The following is an 18,117-nucleotide window of genomic DNA, read 5'->3' as shown; positions in this document are numbered from 1 at the left end:
ACTTGCATCAAGACAGACAATGAACATGCATCACTCTCATGGCAAAACAATGTGAAAGGCTTTGTGTACTCAGGCAAAAACAACGCTGGAGCTCTGCACAAACTCTCCCTCAAATCAGTGAACACTCTCATTTCATCCTGGTCTAACACTATGGGATCAGTGACTTCCTTATGAGTCAGCTTCTGCAATGGTTTTGAAATGACTCAAAAATTTGGGATCCATTGACGACAATAGCCCACCATTCCCAGGAACATCCTGAAATCTCTCTGTGTGGTTGGGGGACTTATCTGCAATATCATTGTAATCCTTTCTCTGGATATATTCCTCGACCCTTTCTCAATCTGGTGACCCAAATACTTCACTATCTTCTGACAGTACTGCAATTTCAGTGGAGACACTTTTTGGCCATTTTTCCCCAAATGGTTCAACAGGGCAATCATATCATACTTGCACTCGTCCTTTGTCTTGGACGCAGTCAGCAAGTCATCAATGTACTGCACCAAGGTCGATTGGAAAGGCAATTCCAACAACTCCAAATTCTTTCTCAAGATCTGGTTGAATAAGGAAGGTGACTCTGTATACCCTTGAGGAATTCTGCACCAGCAATAGACTCAATCCAGGAATTTGAAACAAAAGAGAAATTGGCTATCCTCATGAAGGGGCACAGAAAAGAACGCTTGTGACAAATCAGTGACAGTGAACCACTCTGCATCACATGGAATCTGGAATAGTATCACAGCTGGATTGGGCACTACGGGACAACATTTGACCACAATCTAATTTATTTTTCTCAAATCCTGAACAATCTGGACCTTCCCACAGGGCTTCTTCAAACCCATTATCGGCGAGCTACATGGACTGTTCAACACTTCTTTCAGAACCCCTTGTTTTACAAAATCTGCAATTATCTGAGCCACTTTCATCAGCACATTTTGTGGCATGTGGTACTTGGGAAAAACTGCATTCGGTTTTATGGTAACTCTGATTGGCTACACTCCTTTAATCAGACCTACTTCCTTTCCTGGCAAATCCCACACGTTCTCTTGTACTGTTCCCTGCAAATCAGAATGGATCTCTTTCACTGTGAACATCGGGAAAAACTCAATCAAAGGGTCCTCCTCACTTGTAATTTCACACTGTTTCTGGGGCTTGGTAGGGATACCGGACTTGAGTCGCAGACTGCACATTTATGCAGTCCCTAAAAAGATTGCCAATCTCAACTTGAACTGGATCTGTAATTGGGTTTGTCAGATACTGGTTTGCTACCCCCACAACCTGAACTGTTCTACCTGAAATGGGCAAATTCAGAACCTCTGCACTTCTCACAGTAGAGCGTGTAGCTCCTGTGTCCACCAAGAATGAAACTCTGTGACCCATAACCTTTCCCCTCACGTAGGGTCCTCTCTGATCTACCTCTAAAGAAGTTGTAAGCACACATGGCTCCTCATCTGAACTACCACTCGTTCATTCATCATTTTTTCCATCCTCACTGTGTAATGGGAATTGGTGCACTGTGTTACTACTTCTGTCTTGTCTCTGACCTCTGACCTATTGAGAAAGCATCATCTGTTGCTGCTCCATCGGGGATTGATCTATTTGCATTTGCTGCCATGGGAACCTGCTGTTGCATCGGCTACAACTGTGACACTTGTGCACGGGGCATTTGCACCTGCTGCATGGGCTGAATATTTTGCACTTGATTCACATTATTCTGAAAATGTTGATTATGACCCCTTAGTCCTTTCACATTCTGAAATGAATTGATGTCATTACTCTGCTGAACAAAACCTTCCTGCACCATCATCGGACACTCCTGCTTCCAAATGTCCCACGGCTCCGCAAATGTGACACAACAATAGCTTCTTCATTCCCTGCACATCATTCTGACCCACTACAGTATTCAAACCCGGACCGCAATTCATATTGCCTCCACGACCTCTATCTCTCATCTGAGGCTGAAACATGACATTTCCTTGATGCTGCGGCATCTGCTGCACAACATTTCCTTGCACTCCTGTTTGAGCTGCTCTAATCTACATCACCATCGCTTTCTCTTTCAAGTTTTTCTGCTTCAGTTCCATCTCATCACTACAGTATTTTGCATACTGCAACATCTCATCTAATCAGCTTCGCCTGCCAGCAGATCAAATGACTCTTAATCATCTGGCCAATTTCAGGTCTCAATCCTTCCACAAATCTGAACACAAAATATAGCATGTCTTTCGCCTCAATTATTTCTGTTCCACTGTAATGCTTGAATGCCTGCAACAGTCTCTCATAGTATGCATGTATTGACTCTTTTGCTTACTGTGCTGTCCTGTCAGTCCTCTGACAATCACTACTCTTGGGTGAAATACTCGATTTCAGAAACTCAGTCACCTTATAGTGTAGTGTGGTCATTTTTATGTATCCTTTGCACGTTTGCTTCAGGCCTTTGTGCACTTTGCCCTGGATGTATTTTATTCCTTTGCTTGCAGCATAGAGCCTCTGTGCACTTTGTTCTAAATGCATTTTATTCAGCTTTGTACTGTTATTTTACAAATAGCCAGTTCTACGGTTTTGTTTTATTTTTTATATCACACTCTTTAGCCTACTTCCGCACTGGAGTTCTCAATAACACATTCTTGTTCACTCTGTGCTTCAGTCAAGGATACAGTCTGGTACATTGCCGATAGACGTGGTAGGAGTTTAGTCTTTGGATTACTTGCATAGGGACATTTTGTAATCACACTGACATGTGAGTTATAAAAACACTTCCTTGTCCTAATACACGCAAGAGGGAGATTCCGACCAGGGGAACCACAACTAGACGCTGACTGCCTTGTTGCAGGTGCTGAACCAGATCACAGGCCTTTGCTCAGGTATGAGGGTTGATGTCTTCCCAGGGAATCTGAAAGGCAAGTTAGTAGCTTAACATGCTGTGCTTGAAATATAACTTACTGAGAGGGAATAGAATCTATTAACACCATGATAGCGTTGTTTTTATGTTTCACTCTCATCGTGACTATTTCAATCCTACTGTGTTGTATGGTTCTGGTTATTGCGGCTCACGCCTTATTATCTAAAATGCAGTTGTTTTATTAAAAACAATCTATAAAACTTAAACTGCCTTTGTCATTTGTATATGAGATCATACTGTAAATGAGAGAAATGAGAGAGCTGGTTGGGACCTGAGTGACCACGACTTCCCTGAGAAGTTCTAAAGATGTCATGCGCTCGGCTGCCCAATCATCCCTTCCCCTTGGGAGAGATGAAGCACTGCTAGTTAGCCGGAGCAAAACCGGATTTAAGGTGACAGAGGTCCTTCCAAGTGGGTAAGACTTAGTCCCCCACACCAGGAACGACCCTGCTACCTAGAAATCCAGTAGTCTCATTTAGGATAATGAGAGCCCACGCGACAATAGTAGCATTTCATTACCTCAGAAGTCGGCGCACCTGTATTCTTATTTCTCTCTGGTACACTTGTTGGCCAGTCTACACTCCTCTTACACTCGACCAACAAGTCAGCTGGATCCACTATCTCTAGTAAGGTATTCAAGTCCTCCCACAAACACTTTGTAAGTTTCACAAACCTGTCTGTCTGCTGATACCACTCTACGGGCTTTTCTCTCAATTTTGTGTAATCATTTGTAAATGATAGAATGTCACTTCTGCTCCTAGGGACGTGTACACAATCTCCCCCTGGAATCTCCCTCATTGGTAAAATCTTTACTAGGAAGCTCATTTGCAGCCAGCTCCAAAGAATCTCTTTTTCTCTTGTCTCTTTTCTTTACGCCGCTGCCTTCCCATTTGTCTAATGCTCCCCAGATCTGAGCAAGCTGCAGTAATTCTTTAAGGTGTACCTTCATTCCGGCCGACCTCATGTGTTCAAAATCTGATCTGTAACTTCTCTTCAAATGCTTTGTTTTCTCCATATCTATGCCGTACTTCTCTGCTACATCTGCTAATCTCTGATGCACCCTGCTCACCTCTCTCATAATATTTGGGCACAAATATCTCAACTGCCTCTGTGTAGGATTCTAACCTATTCACCTCCATTGTTCCCTCAATGAGTTCACCCGCTTCCATGCTTAGTCTGGCACAGTTCAAGGTCCATTCTTCTTCTTCTCTAGGGTCATTTTGTGGGGTGTTCAGCTTGTCTAACCATTCAGTCAACTGCTGAGCTGTCAGTCATTGTAACAAAATGTTACTCGCTTGGATCGGGAGCACCTGCTGTGCAACTACATTCGAAGTCTGCGGTGTCAATAATTTCAGGTTCTGGCGTAAATTTGATCCCGTCGTGGCATCTGGAAGTGCAACAAGTGGACTAAAGTCTAACAATGATCTTGATCCGTCAAAAGTCTGACCCACAGGAGAAACTAACTGAACATGTTCATTATGTCCTCCCCTCATTAGACTCTAGGCCATTGCTCCCTGTTCACTCACAGTCGGTTTCTTTTGTGGAAATAATGGTACCTCTGGACAAACAGTAATCAGTAGCAATATTGCATCCGGGGCTGCTCTGGCACCTACACTCTGTGGGAGAGTAACTCCCATATTCTGATTCATCATTGGAGTCAGGTCTGACTGTATCCCTGTCATTGGCGTAAATCTCTGATTATCTGTGGCTGCACTTGGGGCAACAAAATCAGAATCGGCTCAGTCTGGACCAGCATTGGTCTCGGAACCACCTGCTCCGTGGGCACCACTGAGTTCAAAGTCATCTCTAAAATGGGCACATCAGGGTATATTCTCTGTATCTGTAGCGGCTGCATCTGTGTCTGCACTACAGGAGTAATTGGCACATTAGGACCACTTTGCACCGCATTCGGTATCAGGTTAGCATTCACCTGCACCAGACTCACTGTCCCATTCACCTGTGTCGGGCTGTAGTATCAGCACTAGTACTCGGACCACTCTCGAGTACTGTGTATGGTGGTGGTCGATCTCTCAATAACTGTGTAAGGAACTCATCATGATCCGATTCCTCCTCTACTGTTGAAGACTTTCTAGCTCCCTTACTTTCGCATGGACTTTTATTAGTCTTCCTAGTTGCTTTCTTTCCTTCCTTCTCATCCTCCTGTGTAATCGCCGGAAACAACTTAACTCCCTGCAGTCTCTGTTCTCCATATCTTCTCATCCCAATCCCATTTAGCCTCTGCTAAAGTATTTTCTGCCTTTCTCATTCTTCTCCAATTTCAATTGCTGTTGCGGTCTAGCTACCAACTCCCAGACCGCTAATTCCTCAAACTGTGCTGGTCTCGGAAGGGGCTTCGATTCATATAGCGCCAGCCGCAAATGCTCCAGAACCCTCAAACTGAACGTCCCATTTGTAGGAAACACTAAGCTCCCATCTTTCTCTGTCAAGTTGCACCATTTCTTTAGCCAAGACATGGCGCGACACCTCTCTCTTCCATTACAATGAAAGCCGGTGTACCTTCTCCTTAGGGCACTTCTCAAGGCTTTGAAAAACGTCATATTTTTTTTACTTTTTTTTAACTCAAAATCAAATCAAGAAATTACTTTTAATCCCAAGATTCCTTTCACCCATGTTCTCAACCAATTGCTCACTCACTATTTGGGTAGATGTAATGGTCATGAGAAAGGCTGTTTTAATCGTGAGGAGCTGAGAGGCCAATTATTGAGTTTCTTGAAAGGAGCACACATCAAAAAAGCTAGAACACGATTAAGGTCCCACTGATGCATGATAAATGGTGAAGAAGGAAAAAGAAGAACAAGACATTTTAGAAATGTACATACAATAGAGGACTTGAAAAGGGGAGGCTGGTCAGCCAGCCACAAGAAATCAGAGATAGAGGAAAGATAGCCTTTAAGACTGATCAGAGCAGAACCCTGCTAGGGAAGAGATGGAATGAGAAGCATAACTTGAATAAATAGGGATCAATTTGTTGTTCTGCATACCATGCCACAATTGTTTTCCGATAGCAGACGTATACCATCTTGGTGAAGGGACACCTGACTGACAAGATAATATCACAGACTGCAGCTGCGACAGAAGATCCTCCCGACTGGGCAGCCTAAACAGAGGATAGACGGTCATGCTCGGGATACCAGACTATTTGTGCCCAGTCCAGAGCCATAAGGATGACTTGGGCCCAGTGGTTCTTGATCTTCTTGAAGAACTCTGGGTATGAGTGGTATTGGCAAAACGGTGTACAGGAAGCCTGAGCTCTACTTGAGATGAAAAGCATATCCGAGCCAGAGCTGCCTTGGAAACTCCAGCATGCTAAACTCCTGACATTACGTGCTCTCGGCCGAGGCAAACAGATTTAACCAAACCTGCTGAAAGAGACTTTGCGCCACCCCCAGGTGGGGACACCATTTGTGATCCGCTAGGCATCTTAGGTGGCGTTTGTTCACTCTGGATTTCAGAGAGCCCACTAGGTGTTGAACCACCAGAGATTATGCCTTTAGGTTCCAGCCATGTCTAAAGACGCAGGGCCTCTTGACAAATAGTCTTCAACCCCAATCCGCCCTGTTTGTTGAAGTACCACATGGCAGTGGTTTTCCCTGTGAACACCTGCACTAGCCTGATGGAATGTAAAAAAGCTTTCAATGCCAATCGTATCGCTCAGAACTCCAGGAGGTTGATGTGGAGTCCAGATTCCACAAGAGTACTATGATCTCCGCCTCTCCAAGATGGCTGCCCCATCCCAGGAGTGACGCATCTGTCACTAGTGTGGGATCTTGTTGGGGAAAGGAGGGGTCTTTGGCTGACTGAATCGTGGTTCGTTAGCCACCATTGCAGCTCTTTTGTAGTTTCCTCAGATCTGGACTATGTTGGTAAGATTACCCTGATGCTCTATCCATTAGAACTTCAGGTTTCACTGCAGGGCCCACATATGCTAGCGGGTATGCATCACCAGCAGAATGCACGAGGCCCAACAGCCTCAGAATCTCTCTCACTGAATTCCAGGATAGAGGATGAAACATGGATATCACAGGTTGAATATCATGGACTCGCCGTTTAGGAGGATAGGCCCGAAAATGTACCATGTCCAGAACAGATCTGAAGAAAGGGAGCGTCTGAAAGGGAGACAGGTGTGACTTCACTACCCCAGTGAATGCAATGTGAATGCAAGAAGCTCACCGTAGTCTGGAGATAACAGCCTGGGGGGGGGGGGGGGGGGGGGGAGGACCCTGCCTTTAGCAGCCAGCCATCAAGATAGGGGAACCTGGCACCCAGGAGCAGCTCCTGCATTAGAGTGGCTGGCTGGGCTCTCCCAGCCAATCTTAACGCTGCTCTGAGCACCATCAGGATTGGCAACAGTGCAGGCTGGGAGCCCATCGCTGCAGGGACGAAGCAGGAAGACGGAGGAGTGGTGTGACGTGGAGTCGTTCATGTAAGTAGTTTAAAAAAAATAATTCCATGTTTAACGCCCCCCCCCCCCCAAGCATCCTGCCCTGCGACTGCTGGCACCCCTGATGTCCGCAGATGAGCTGCGACAACCACCATCACCTTAGTGTACCCCAGAGGGTGCCAAACGGGAGTAGAGTGAACTTAAAATGCTCTTGGCCTACCATAACTCACAGGTAACACTTGTGGGCAGGCAGGATGGGGATGTGGAAGTATGCATTCTGCAAGGTCGCCACTACCATCCAGTCTCCTGGGTCCAGGGAAGACCGAACCTGAGCTAATGTGAGCATTCTGAACTTCTACTTGAGGTGGCGTAGGTCTAGGATAGGACAAAGGCCTCCAGCCTTTTTCAGTATCAGAAAGTAGCAGCCACAACCCACTTCTGGCATCCGCACCCTCTCTACGACTCCCTCGGCTAACAGAGCTTTGACTTCCTGGCAGAGAAGGATTAGGTGAACCTCCATCGGCCTGTCATAAGATTGTGGCATTGGTGGTGGGGGGGGGGGGGGGGGGGGGGGGGCCGGGAAGGGGTCACGAAGGGGATGAGGTACCTCTTCAGACAATCTGAAAAACCCACCTGTCCAATGTTATGGACTACTAGTGGGGCAGGTGATAGGGAATCCTGCTGCAAACTGGATGCCCATGCTAGTATGAGGGCAGATTAGGAGGGTTTGGAGGCTGCAGGTGGGATGGTAAACTTAGCCAGGCCTCAAAAAATCCTAAAAATGCTACTAGACCTGCAGGTCGAGTAGCTTGAATTATCTACTCGACCTAACAGTAATGTACTTGACCCGGAAACAGGTCTCAAATTGTGTGATCATAAGCAAATATTGTATTTTACAATCGCCTTTCTCCTTCATTCTCACATATGAGGGCATCTTCAAATATGGGAGTTCAACATTTCAGCTGTAAAAAAAAAAAAGAATCCTCTTTTGTTTGGTTAAATACACAAATGTTTGCTCCACATATAGGGTGCACATGATCCATGCACAACTTGCCTCTTAGTTTATTAATAGCTTTGCCATCAGGGCACAATTGTTTCTCAGTTTGTTTTAACACTCACTTTTAATAAATATATTACTAAAGCCTGATGTGGTAGCGCACTGTCATTTACAGACAGTAACTTTCCAAAAAATGTAACCTTCCCACTAACTTGCAGCTTTACTGATAAAACTATAGAGTGTATTAACAATCTGAAAATTGGGTTTCAGAAAACATTTATCATCTGTACACCACCAAGTAAAGTGTTCTGACTATTTTTCATCCTATTAAATATTTTTTTCATCACACAGAAGTAGAAAAATGTTTTTGAAACCTGATACCAAAAGCATTTAATTTCACATAGGTCAGACAGTTCACCCTACAAAATCCTGGAACTTTGTAGTCACAAGGAAAAGTATTTGCATTGCAAGAAGACAAACTGACTTTAAACCTCTGTCTCTGAACAAAGAGCAAATGTGACAAGCATAAGATTTAAAGGCATCTTAATTGCTAATTCAGTTTCTGATTTAACAGAACACCTGTTCTTTGTCCACTTGCCAGAAGGGTCAAGCGTAATCAAAAAATAGATCGACCTCATAAAATAAAACTCGCCATAGCGAGTGGTCGAGTAGATTTTTTGAGCCCTGACTTACCTAACCTCTGGCTGCTTGACCCAGGAGGGCTTTGGGTGCTGTGCCCTTAGCTACACAAAAGCTGAGTAGCATGCACGGCTCAGTGGCTGCACAACGTGTCGTACAAAGCATGGGAGTGTCAACCCAAAATGCACGCGGTGTTCACAGATCACATAGTCAGGCTGGTAGAAGAAAACATCATCTTTCCCAAAGTGTCCAGCCTCCTGGATTCCTTCTGGGGGTGCGGTAGGTAATGCACCAGGATTTACATGGACGTAGAGGCTTGTACCAGCAAGCTCTCTGGGGTAGGGTGTTGGGTGAGGAAGTCTGGATCCCTTGGAGCGGGGCAGTGGCGACAGGCAATCTTCCTGTTCACAGGAGCACCTGTGCTGGGTTTGGACCCCCAGTATGATGTCAGTGAGGATCTCGTTAAACAAGAATAGCAGTTCTGAAGGGGAAACTCCTGGTTGCAGCACCTCCGTCCAGACATTAGTCTTGATTGCTATCAAGGGGAAGCTAATGTCGAGGACTTCAGCTACCCTCTGCACCACCATCGCAAAGGATGCTCCCTCCTTCATAGCCATGGTAGGGGGAGAAAGCATACCAATATCTGGAGAAGCATTCAGTCTGCTGGCTTTACCCGGTTCCTCACACCAGTCCATGTAGGGCTTTCTTCATAGTGCTGGTATTCTTCTGGAGGGATTGCTGCTGGTGGGCACATCAGGACCAGAGACTGGGAAGGATCCAGAAATGGATCTTCTAGGCACTGGCAGAGCTGCTGGCACAGAACCAGAAGGGGCCGCTGCGGACCCCTCGGAGCCCAAAGGCACTCCAGAGGGGTCAGTAGTTGAAAAAAATAGAAGCGCATGGCTTAAGATTCTTTCAATTGGGCTGGGGTCGCTCTGGCTCCTGGAAAATCGATGAGGCACAGAAAGTGAAGGCGCAGGCTGTATCACAGAGCCAGGCCTCAAATGCCAACACTCCTGTGTCTTGTTGGTCGACGGACACGGAGAAGTCGAAGACCTCTTCGACAACTTCTTGTTTGGGGACTTATCTGAGTGGCCTGATAACGAAGATCTCGGACTCACTGACCGCCCCCAGGACCTTCCTCTTAAACGGGATCTTGATTGTCGCAGCCTTGCATGCCAAGCCGCCAAGAACTTCAGGGAACTCTCTCTCAAGGCCTTTGGGATCATTGCACTGCATATGGAACAGGCTTCGGGGTCATGGTCACGTGTGTGACACCAAAGGCATACACGATGTGGTCAGTCAACCACATCGATCGATGATATGCGCTGCAAAGCTTGAAGCCAGCCTTCTTTGATGACATCCCTTCCACACCAGGAGGAACGCCTCAAAAAGAACTTGACAAATCATTTAAATAAGTTACTCAAAAATTGTCTAGGTTTAGCTCTTCTCTGGATCTGAGCTTGCTGGCGCAGAAAGAAAAGAACATGAGTGCACCACCACAAATGTCACTTCATGCGCAGATGACACCACGCGGAGCCAAATGACACCACCTACTGGCACGCAGGGGTACTGCTCATGAAAAATATTCTGGATCCAGTGCGACACCTGGGATAATTCTAAGGTGAGGAATCTGAAGCTAGAAGTCTCCATCAGATTTGGAATTATTCCTGAAGTTGCTCCAAGAGTTACACTTTCAGAATGGGACCCCTCAGAATTCTCAGGTGCAAACCTCAAAGTGAACCTTTCTCAGGTGCATGGAAGGTGGATAGCTACTGTGATATAGGCATGGTCTGAGGCAGCTATATCACACTGATTGCTGCAGAATGAGCTAGAGGGACAAGTACACCTCTCAGTAGTATGTGAAGAGGACACTGAAGAAAAAGGTGTAGTCCTTCCCCTTTGGGTAGAAGCCTACCTCATGACCTGTATGCCCAGACACCTTAGTGCAGATCTTAACTTCTGTGACAATGCTTTATGTTAGGGGTCTACCTCCCAGACCATCCAGAAGAATGATATACTTCCCATTCTTATCCAATTTAATCTCAGGGGATAGCCCCACTTAATGAAGACAGAACCTCCATTTCATAAAAGGCAGAGGAGCGATAAGCTAACATGTAGTCCCTATGTTTCACTTTGCGTTGATCTTTTCTGGTCATATCTTTATTGGCAGCAAAATATCCAACTGGGTGCCTTTAATGGATCGCCATACAGCTCTGTGCTTTGTGGAGAGTTCAGCCCCTCCATATTAAATGAAAGGGTCTTCACCAACGTCATGGCTGGGGGGAAAATGAAAATGTCACTTACCCAGTGTACATCTGTTCGTGGCATTAGTCGCTGCAGATTCACATGCTGTGCATAGTCCGCCGTCTGGTGTTGGGTCGGAGTGTTACAAGTTGTTTTTCTTCGAAGAAGTCTTTTCGAGTCACGAGACCGAGGGACTCCTCCTCCTTTGTTTCCATTGCGCATGGGCGTCAACTCCATCTTAGATTGTTTTCCCTGCAGAGGGTGAGGTAGGAGTTGTGTATGTTAGTAATAGTGCCCATGCAATGGAATGAATAAGTATGTACAAAATAAAGTTTAAGTAATATATTTACAAATGTTGAAGATTACTTCCAAACGGCTACAGGCTCCCGGGGAGGCGCATGTGAATCTGCAGCGACTAATGCCACGAACAGATGTACACTGGGTAAGTGACATTTTCAGTTCGGTGGCATGTGTAGCTGCAGATACACATGCTGTGCATAGACTAGTAAGCAGTTATCTCCCCAAAAGCGGTGGCTCAGCCTGTAGGAGTGGAAGTAGTTTGAAATAAAGTTCTTAGTACGGCTTGACCTACTGTGGCTTGTTGTGCGGATAGCACGTCTACACAGTAGTGCTTAGTAAATGTGTGAGGCGTAGACCATGTGGCTGCCTTACATATTTCGTTCATTGGAATATTTCCTAGGAAGGCCATGGTAGCGCCTTTCTTTCTGGTTGAGTGTGCCTTTGGTGTAATGGGCAGCTCTCTCTTTGCTTTAAGGTAGCAGGTTTGGATACACTTAACTATCCATCTGGCTATACCCTGTTTTGATATTGGGTTTCCTGTATGAGGTTTTTGAAATGCAATAAACAGTTGTTTTGTTTTCCTAATTAGTTTTGTTCTGTCAATGTAGTACATTAGTGCTCTTCTGATGTCTAATGTATGTAGTGCCCTTTCAGCTACTGAGTCTGGCTGTGGAAAGAACACTGGTAGTTCTACTGTTTGATTTAAGTGGAACGGTGAAATAACTTTTGGTAAAAAGTTAGGATTAGTTCTTAGAACTACCTTATTTTTGTGTATTTGAATAAAAGATTCCTGTATAGTAAACGCTTGAATTTCGCTTACTCTTCTTAGAGATGTAATGGCAAAGAGAAATGCAACCTTCCACGTTAAGAATTGCATTTCGCAAGAATGCATGGGTTCGAAAGGTGGACCCATGAGTCTTGTTAAGACGATGTTGAGGTTCCATGAAGGAACAGGTGGTGTTCTTGGTGGTATAATTCTTTTTAGGCCTTCCATAAACGCTTTAATGACAGGTATCCTAAATAGTGAAGTTGAATGGGTAATCTGCAGGTATGCAGAAATTGCCGCGAGGTGTATCTTTATGGAAGAGAAGGCCAGATTTGATTTCTGCAAATGTAGTAAGTATCCTACTACATCCTTTGGAGATGCATTTAATGGTTGAACTTGATTACTGTGGCAGTAGCAAACAAACCTTTTCCATTTACTTGCATAGCAGTGTCTAGTGGATGGCCTTCTAGCCTGTTTTATGACCTCCATACATTCTTGGGTGAGGTTTAAATGTCCGAATTCTAGGATTTCAGGAGCCAGATTGCTAGATTCAGCGATGCTGGGTTTGGATGCCTGATCTGTTGTTTGTGTTGTGTTAGCAGATCTGGCCTGTTGGGTAGCTTGACATGGGGTACTACTGACATGTCTAGTAGTGTTGTGTACCAGGGTTGTCTTGCCCATGTTGGTGCTATTAGTATGAGTTTGTTTTGACTCAATTTGTTTACTAGATATGGAGGGAGAGGGGGAAAAGCGTATGCAAATATCCCTGACCAATTCATCCATAGAGCATTGCCTTGAGACTGCCTGTGTGGGTACCTGGATGCGAAGTTTTGGCATTTTGCGTTCTCCTTTGTTGCAAATAGGTCTATTTGAGGTGTTCCCCAAATGTGGAAGTAAGTGTTTAGAATTTGGGGGTGAATCTCCCATTCGTGGACTTGTTGGTGATCTCGAGAGAGGTTGTCTGCTAGTTGATTCTGGATCCCTGGAATAAACTGTGCTATTAGGCGAATGTGGTTGTGAATTGCTCATTGCCATATCTTTTGTGCCAGGAGGCACAGCTGTGTCGAGTGTGTTCCCCCGTTTGTTTAGATAATACATTGTTGTCATGTTGTCTGTTTTGACAAGAATGTATTTGTGGGTTATGATGGGTTGAAATGCTTTCGACGCTAGGAATACTGCTAACAATTCGAGGTGATTTATATGCAGCTTCGTTTGATGTACGTCCCATTGTCCTTGGATGCGGTGTTGATTGAGGTGTGCTCCCCACCCTGTCATGGAAGCATCTGTTGTTATCACGTATTGTGGCACTGGGTCTTGGAAAGGCCGCCCTTTGTTTAAATTTATACTGTTCCACCATAGAAGCGAGATGTATGTTTGGCGGTTTATCAACACCAGATCTAGAAGGTGACCCTGTGCCTGTGACCATTGCGATGCTAGGCACTGTTGTAAGGGCCTCATGTGCAGTCTTGCGTTTGGGACAATGGCTATGCATGAAGACAACATGCCTAGGAGTTTGAATACCATCTTTGCATGTATTTTTTGTGTCGGATACATGGCTTGTATAACCTTGTAAATTTTTTTAACCCTTTGTGGACTTGGAGTGGCTATCCCCTTTGTTGTGTTGATTGTCGCTCCTAAGTATTGCTGTGTATTGCACGGCACAATGTGTGATTTTGCATAGCTGATGGAGAAACCGAGTTTGTAGAGGGTTTGTATGACATACTCTGTGTGGTGTGAACACTTTGTTAGGGAGTTGGTCTTGATTAGCCAATCGTCTAGGTAGGGGAACACGTGTATTTGCTGCCTTCTGATATGTGCAGCTACTACTGCTAGGCATTTTGTAAATACTCTTGGTGCGGTCTATATACCGAACGGCAACACTTTGAATTGGTAATGTATTCCCTTGAATACGAACCTTAGGTATTTCCTGTGCGAGGGATGTATCGGTATGTGGAAATACGCGTCCTTTAGATCTAAGGTTGTCATATAGTCTTGTTGTTTTAGCAGTGGTAATACGTCTTGTAGCGTGACCATGTGAAAGTGTTCCGATTTGATGTAGATGTTTAGTGTTCTGAGATCTAAGATTGGTCTCAGTGTTTTGTCTTTTTTTGGTATTAGAAAGTACAGTGAGTAAACTCCTGTGTTCCTTTGTGTACGTGGTACAAGTTCTATTGCGTCCTTTTGCAGTAATGCCTGAACTTCTAATTCGAGAAGGTCTAAATGCTGTTTTGACATGTTTTGTGTTTTTGGTGGGACATTTGGAGGGATTTGGAGAAATTCTATGCAATAACCATGTTGGATAATTGCTAAGACCCAAGTGTCTGTTGTTATCTCCTCCCAAGCTTTGTAAAATTGGCTTAGTCTTTCCCCCACTGGTGTTGTGTGAAGGGGTTGAGTGACATGTGAGTCACTGTTTGGTTGTAGGGGTTTTGGGACCTTGAAATTTTCCCCGGTTTCTAGGGAATTGTCCCCCTCTGTACTGGCCCCGAAAGCCTCCCCTTTGGTACTGTCCCTGGTAGGTAGACGGTGTTGATTGTGAGGTTGTGGCTTGACCCCGAAACCCCCCTCTGAAGGGTGCTCTGCGAAATGTGCCAAAAGTGCCTCTGCCACGCGGGGAATAGAGTGCGCCCATGGCCTTGTCACTGTCCTTTTTCAATTTCTCAATTGCCGTGTCCACATCGGGTCCAAACAATTGTTGTTCGTTGAACGGCATATTGAGCACTGCCTGTTGTATCTCGGGTTTAAACCCGGATGTGCGCAACCATGCGTGCCTTCTTATGGTTACTGCGGTATTTATTGTTCTTGCAGCTGTATCCGCTGCATCCATAGAGGAGCGTATTTGGTTATTAGAGACATTTTGTCCCTCCTCAACTACTTGTTTTCCCCGTTTCTGTAATTCTTTGGGTAGATGCTCGATGAGATGCTGCATCTCATCCCAATGGGCTCTGTCATATCGCGCTAGGAGCACCTGAGAGTTCGCGATGCGCCACTGGTTTGCAGCTTGTACAGCAACCCTTTTTCCAGCTGCGTCGAACTTGCGGCTCGCTTTGTCCGGAGGTGGGGCGTCACCTGATGTGTGCGAGTTGGCTCTCTTGCGAGCTGCCCCTACTACAACTGAATCTGGTGGCAGTTGTGATGTGATAAAAGCAGGGTCCGTGGGCGGTGCTTTATATTTTTTCTCCACCCGTGGAGTTATCGCTCTGCTTTTGACAGGTTCTTTAAAGATCTGTTTTGCATGCCTTAGCATTCCCGGGAGCATAGGCAGGCTTTGATAGGTGCTATAGGTGGAGGAGAGGGTGTTGAAAAGGAAGTCATCCTCGACAGGTTCTGAGTGTAACGACACGTTATGGAACTCTGCTGCCCTAGCTACCACCTGTGCATACGCTGTGCTGTCCTCAGGTGGTGAGGGCTTGGTAGGGTACGACTCAGGACTATTGTCTGATACTGGGGCGTCGTATAGGTCCCAAGCGTCCTGGTCATCTTGGCTCATGGTGGTATGAGCTGGTGAATGTGACGGAGTTTGTGCCGGTGATGTATGAGTTACAGGTGGAGGAGAGGGTGGTGGAGTTACTTTCTTCACCACTTTTGCTTGTGGTGTTTGTTCTTGTGTTTGGAACTCGAGTTTCCTTTTCCTCCTGATTGGGGGAAGAGTGCTGATCTTCCCTGTCCCACTCTGTATGAAGATCCGCTTCTGGGTGTGGTCTACGTCAGTGGTTTGTAACTCTTCTTCAAATCTGTGTTTGCGCATTTGAGAGGACAGTGATTGTTCCTCTGAATACGAGCTGGCAGTCGGTTCGGTTGCTGGGCGTTTTGGCACCGAAACTGTGTTTTTGCTTGTTTTCGGGTCTGAGGAGAATTTTCTCTTTTTTGTAGTCGAGCCTTCTCGGCGTCGATCATCCTCGGTGCCACTGTCTCTGCGTCGAGCAGCTTCGGTTCCGCTGTCTCGGCGTCGACCCTTTTTGGCAGCACTTTCTCAGTCCCGAGATTGCTGCGTGCCTGTGTCTCGACCCGAGTCGGACGATCTCGGCACCGGTTCGCCCTTTTTCGGTGCCGATGGACGGTCACCTATTTTATGGGTTGAGCCATGGCCTGTTGGCAGTGGCGTCCCCTGGGCCTTGTCTGTTTTCCCGTGTGGTGCTTGTTTCGACGTCTTACTCACGGTTTCTTCGACGTCGAACTCCTCCGAGTCCGATTCATGGATGGAGAAGGCTTCCTCTTCTTCTCCTTGTTCCTCGAACCCTCGTTGTCCTGTCGGCGTGGACGCCATTTGCAACCTTCTGGCTCTTCGGTCACGGAGCGTCTTTCGGGACCGAAACGCACGACAGGCCTCACACGTTTCTTCCTTGTGCTCGGGCGACAGGCACAAGTTACAGACCAAATGTTGGTCTGTAGATGGATATTTACTATGGCATTTAGGACAGAATCGGAACAGGGTCCGTTCCATCGGTGTCAATGTTACATGCGGTCGGGCCGACCAGGCCCCGACGGGGGTCGAAGTTACCCCGAAGGGCTACCGGAGCTCTTCACGATTCGGTGTCGATTCTATCTAACCCAATACCGAACGAAACAATACCGACGTAGTTTTCCTAAGTTCTGACTATCTTTCCGTCCCGAAACCCGGAGCGAAAAGGAACACATCCGAACCCGATGGCGGAAAAAAACAATCTAAGATGGAGTCGACGCCCATGCGCAATGGAAACAAAGGAGGAGGAGTCCCTCGGTCTCGTGACTCGAAAAGACTTCTTCGAAGAAAAACAACTTGTAACACTCCGACCCAACACCAGACGGCGGACTATGCACAGCATGTGTATCTGCAGCTACACATGCCACCGAACATATGGGTTTCTACAGCTTTGTGAAGCCAGTCATGTGTGAGAGCGGTATGCTGGAAATGCCAGAGTTGGACAATATAACCTTTGTTGATGAATTGTTTGTGAATGTAATGACCCGCAGTTGTTGTTTCAATCGTTCTGCTCCCTCTCCATCCAAAACTGAATGAGGTGTTGCAGTCACAGCAAGTTCACCTCCCCTTTGAACCTCAAACATGAATATCCAGACACTGAAGTATTTCTCCTGGGTTACACTTCACAAAGGCCAACCACAAGAGTTCGGGCTAGTCCCTACTGGATTATCCAAATGCTATGATCACCCAGGACAAAGCCCCCCCAACCTCCACTTCCTACTTGGTTTGAGTGTAAGCATAGGATCGTAACCACACTTAGTCCAGTACCCCAGTCTCTGCCCAATGCTTCCTCAAAGGAGAAATGTATCAGATGCAAGTGTTTTTCCTATCCTCACAGGGAACCCAACTCATTGCCCCTCATTTACACCCAAAAAATATACATATCACTTACTTCCTAGACAGTATCTCCATAACACTAGACTTCAGCAGTCATGTACTTCGTCTGCCAATTTTTCTCTGTCGCTCTTTGTCTGGCACATTAGGCTGTAGAAAGATACCTCTTCAAATTTTCTGGTTGCTCCCATTACCTTGGTTGTTTTTTTTTTTTTTCCTTATAAATAGTGGAATTTCACCACAACATCACACCAGTGTGCATTCCATTCATGGATGTGTTGCCAAGCACTATATGCTCCATCCAAATTAACTTTAGGGTGATCTAGTTCCAACAGGGAAGTGAATGGTGTGCTAAATCCATTTCTGTTCCTTCTACTCCATTGTTTCTCACACTCTCCCTCCTTGCTCTGTTTTCCAGGCCTTCAATCTTTCTCAAGGGAGTCTCCAGGAACCCCACAATGTCAGACATTTGCTGTGCAGCTGATGAAATAGTCACTGCCAAGTTAGCTACCTGATCTTCCACCTCCAATTATCTGAAGCCTACAGCATCTATATCTTACTGAAGATAATC

Source organism: Pleurodeles waltl, chromosome 1_1 (assembly GCF_031143425.1).
Source record: "Pleurodeles waltl isolate 20211129_DDA chromosome 1_1, aPleWal1.hap1.20221129, whole genome shotgun sequence".
Taxonomy (NCBI): domain Eukaryota; kingdom Metazoa; phylum Chordata; class Amphibia; order Caudata; family Salamandridae; genus Pleurodeles; species Pleurodeles waltl.
The sequence above is the reverse complement of the archived record's forward strand: the minus strand, read 5'-3'. Positions refer to the sequence as shown.